Below are 5,166 nucleotides of genomic sequence, written 5' to 3' on the forward strand. Positions count from 1 at the left end.
CGATTGAACGTTCGGCCAAGTGTTTTGTATAGCCGTTCGTCTTAGTTATTGTTTTGCTTCTGTTTAGCGTACGTTAGTATATATTTGAAGCATTCGTTTTAGTTTCCCTTGTAAGCGTTTATGCGCGCTTCCCTTGTACTGATGTCGTTCTCTAAATTTAAATCTGAGTTAATGCAAAGACTGCACTGTTTATATTATTAATTGTAATTAATTCTCAATTATGGTAATTACTATATTTTGGGATGTTACACCGATCAATTTAAGCACAATTAACACAAATGGGGAAATACTGGACAATTAAGCACAATTCCCTAATTAAATCTGATACAATAAACTAGGTGAAGTCAGGAAAATATCAACTCATCAGCTGCCATGTTTTGAAAGCAAGCACACGAACAACATTTTCCAGCAGCAACAACAACCCACATCTTCATTTTTCTAGCACAATTCACGCATCCAAGAAGCCTTCGAGCTGCACGCACATGGAGGGCCTACTTTCACGCGGAGAATGGGAAGTACTTTGGAGGTGGCATACAGCAAAATGAAAGCACGTGGAGCTGGAAAGGAGGTCCAACAAAAGAAATGGGTGTACACGGGATCCCAGCAGAAGGTAGCATCCAGCAAGGGGCTACACCACGAAACTTCATTTTCTGCTTGGAGAAGCGTTGACAGCAGCTTGGGCCAGTAGAAGCCTTCAAGTTCAGCAGCTTGGAGGGAGCGTCCAGCTTTCTAGGAGCATCTCGGTCCAATCCAAGCAGTTCCCGGCCCAACACAGCAGCACAGAAGGAAGCAGCAGTTGCCACCTAAGGAGGAAGTAATCTTTCATTTAAGGCCTTCACACGTCCAAGAGAGAAGAGTCCAGCTTGGGGAAGCTCTCGGTCCAACTTGAAGAGGTTTTGATGGAGAATTAAATCAATTCACGAAAAGCACACTAGGGGCATCATCTATCACTAGGTCCAGCCGCCACGGGAAGGGGAGGGGGCTGTGACGGAAATGAGAGAAACACAAGGAGGGAGAATGAACATGAAGGAGGGTCCAGCCGCCACTCCAAGTAGTTAGTTTTTGTTTTTTTTACATTTTCTTCATAGATGGATGAGGAACTGATGGACAAATTTATGAACACCAAAATATGATGTCACAAACTTGTTTTTCAATCGGCAAGTATGACCGAATCGTTCAAGTAATAAACTTGGTAAGACCAAGTATCGTTCTTCCCAAAGGACTCACGACCTAGTTTAGTTATGTGGTTTCTTGATTAGCTAAGACTTAAAGACGAAATATTTGGATTTTATATGCAAAAGACGAAAATTAAATATGTATGCATGAAGTTTTGATCAATGGCAAAAAGCAAAAGATAAACACTTTCAATGAAATTTATGTATGAATATGTTGTTGGGGGTCAATTTCATCTTATCCACTCTCATATATTTTAGGAATTCAACATTCAAATCATCATTGTTAATGCCACTCTCTAAAGTACCTTTCAAGAAGGCTTCTCCCTAATCACGAGTTCATACAATTCCTAGCATTCCTAATGACCAGTTCATAAGTGCAGGAGCTTAACGACAACCAATATCATATTGGGAGAAATTCCCCGGATCTAGACTTCCCCGTACGTGCCCAAATCGACAAAACCAATAATCATGCATCGAATGAGTTAAACAATGCAAGCATTAAGCAAAGAGGAAAAACCCTAACTAATGATGAAAGAAAGCATAAGTCTTAATTAAAAGATGTTAAAAACAGATTCCATATATGAGAGCTTCAAAAGATTACATTGATTCCCCAACAAACATACAGAGTTTAGTTCACCATATTCATGGTGAACCTAGATGAATTACAATGAAAGAATGAAAGATAAAACCCTAAAAAGGTGAAGAGGAAGCCTCAGCATCCAAGATCCTCCTTCAAAGGGGTGGAAGAGAGAGTGTTTGCTTCGTTCCAGCCAAAGATACCTAACCCTAGGAAACCTTAAAGCTTAAATACCATTCGTAAATTACAAAAAATTATGTCCAAGCCCATTAAAGTGCCGCTCAGCGGTAAAATACCGCTCAGCGGTAAAATACCGCTCAGCGGTAAAATACCGCTCAGCGGTAAAATACCGCTCAGCGGTAAAATACCGCTCAGCGGTAAGTGCGTGTCTTGTTTTCTCCCCTCAGCGGCCATTTTGCCCCTCAGCGGATCTCCCGTAAGCTCCTGAGTGCCGCTCAGTGGTAAACTACCGCTGAGCGGTGACTTCGGCTTGTCCTTTTGCACTTTTTGATGTCTTTTCTGATTTCATCTCTCTCCTTCTTCACTTCTTTCACCAAATTCACCTTAAAACCTGCACAAAAACACTGAAATCAAGCATAAACCTGTCCAGCTCTCTTATTTATGAAAATATGCAGAAAAGCATGATTTCAGCTAGTTTCTAAGTGTAAAGGTTGCTTTTAGTGTCAATTTTAAGCATGAAAATAACAGTTTTTCAACTGTTATCAGGAACACTGTTAGAAGGGAGAGAGGTGCTTCATTTTTGGCTCTGATTCTCGGCCACAACAGCAAGAAATCAGCGACAAGCACACAACGAGAAGCACACAGCGAGAAGCAAATTTCAATTTTTTATTCTAGCTTGGAGTAGTTTACTTGCTTAGTCTTGATGGAAGACCATCTAAGATGCACATTGGACCTCTTACTAGAGCCATGGCAAAGAGGATTCATGAGGAAGAAGGATCACCTACCATTTTGCTTTTATGGAAGGTAATTTACATTGATTCTTTTTCCATAATTAAAAGCACATTTTTCCTTGCTTTGTAGGATTAATAAAAAGTAGCTGCCAATATAAAGACTTGGGGGAAAAGCTTGCTGCCCAAACTATCAAACAAAGGTGTTTTACATGTGTGCTGCTGGCCAAAACCACCAAAACAGAATTTGGCGCTTTCCATTTTCAAACTTGCTGCCCAAGAATTCACATGAGTTGTGTGAGGTGCTGCCCAAACCAAAATTGGTGCCATTCATTTCAGTTTAATTGTCATTTCATTTTGAATGTCATTTCAGATCTGAGGCTCTTATTTCCCTATAAATAAGAGACCTCTTTCACCATGTAAAGAACTTTTGAGCTTAGTAAATTGCTGCTGAAATTAACTTCCAGCCCTATTGCTCTTGAGTCATTTATTCTATCTACTTTATCTTCTCTTTCCTCTAGCTTCCTTCCATTGTAGGAAGGCCTTCTAAGCTATGAGGTTCCCACACATACTCATTCCACTCAAACACACCAACCATCAATCAATCTCACTCAATCCACTGATTTCAATCCGCTGCACCAATCCTGTTCTCGGTTTTTGAAGCTTTGTCTGCAAGGTCCAGGTCATTCTAAGCATGGCTAAGCTTCCATCAAGTGGTATCTAGAGCCTTGGTTGTCCATGCAAACCAGAGCTAAGTTCCTCTTCCATTTTCTGCTTCCAATGGTGATCTAATTTCTGTTTCAGTTTTCCAAATCAGTGTGTTCTGTTTTGTTTCCAGAGGTGATGTTTTTCATTTCTGTTTTGCTGTGTATTACTTTTCCAGTAGTTCAATTTGAGTTTCCTTTGTGTGTTGATGTTCTCCTTTCATTTTAATCGGTGAAACTTCATTGTTTGAGTCAATTCCAGCCTTATAATTCAAAATTCAGTGCTGTTATAGTCTTGTGCAATTGTTGCAGTATTTTTTTTTCTGTTTTGTTTAGTTTCCTGATTCTGCTGGAGTATTTTGTGTTAATTGATTTGCAAGTGCTAAACAAGCTGTATATATACCAAATAAGGCAATGAGGACTTGATCTAGCCTGGGTTATACAAGCTGAAACATTAAAAGTGTAAATCAGATTTGAATTTGGTGTGAATTCTGTTGCAGAAATTAAATCTGGTGCAACACGTCTAAAACTGTTTCAGCAATTTTTCTTTGATTCTGGAGCTTGGTACAACATTGTATAATGTTGTTGAATGTGTCTTAAGGTATAGCAAACCAGAATAAGCACTAAAGTGCAGTATGCATAGTGTGGTTGCTCAAAATCCTTAACCATTCACCATTTCAGCTTGAAATTCTAGCTCATCACTGTGCTAATCTATTTGAATTGTTCTAATCTGAATTTAGGTCTTGCTAAGCACATTAAATCTAGCTTAGATCTGTGTTTATACACTTCTTAGAGTCATTCCCTTTGCTGTCCAGTTTTTGAATCCATGAAAAACTAAAATTGGTTGGTTAATTGATGGTTTTTGCTGCATAATTTGGCCATAACAAGGGTGATTTTCGAATCCTACTGTTTCTATGCTTTTGGAAAGCTTGAGAAAGTCTAAATGGATGTTTGAAAGTTGTTAATACTGCTCATTTGGTCAAAAATGAATTTATATGCAGATTGGATATTTAAACCATCATTTTTGAGTTAAAAATGGAAGTGGATCAGTGATTCTGAATATTAATCATTGTTTCAGCTGTTTAAGAGTTTAAACATGTTTAATATCACCAAGAAAAGTTGTTTGAACATTCATCAAAGTTGTTGAATCACTGCCACTCATTTTGGGTTCCAAAACCACCATTTTAGTTCATTTTTCTAGTGTAGTTTCTATTTTCCAGCCACTGTCTTGGTAATTTTAGTGTAAAATTCATTGCTGGATTGTGAAAAAGCTGGTTCAATGTTTAAAAATGAAAATACATGATCAAAAGAAGAAGTATCAAATGTTAAAAAGCTGTTAGAACCAACCAATCCAGATTACAGGCCCTGAAAAATCAAAAACACAAAATCTGAAATTCATTGGGGCATTTTATCAAACACTTCTGAAAATTATCAAACAGTTTGCATTTGGAATAATTTATGAACTGTGCTTGTTTTTTTTTTTTTTTTCTTTCTTCATCCATTCTAGTGCCTTTGATAAGTTCCTCTTGTGTACCTACTTTCATTTGTGTGCTGTTCCAATTGTTTGTGTCTATTTTTTGGCATCTAAAGTGTTCAATACAGCAGCCTATACTGGTGCAGTGTGCAGAAATTTGGTGCAGAATTTTAATCTGTTTGGTGTGATTTTGCTGAGTTTTGGAGTGTATGTGCAAGCTGTTTGGGGCATCCAGCACCAGAATCCTTCTCTTACATTGGTAGCCTCCTAGGAAGTGGTTTGAGCATTGAAAGTGGAGCAAGAAGGAAGACTCAACAGCAGCTAAACA

Source organism: Vigna umbellata, chromosome 10, assembly GCF_029865625.1.
Source record: "Vigna umbellata cultivar VRB3 chromosome 10, Vumbellata_1.0, whole genome shotgun sequence".
In the NCBI taxonomy this organism is placed as follows: Eukaryota; Viridiplantae; Streptophyta; class Magnoliopsida; order Fabales; family Fabaceae; genus Vigna; species Vigna umbellata.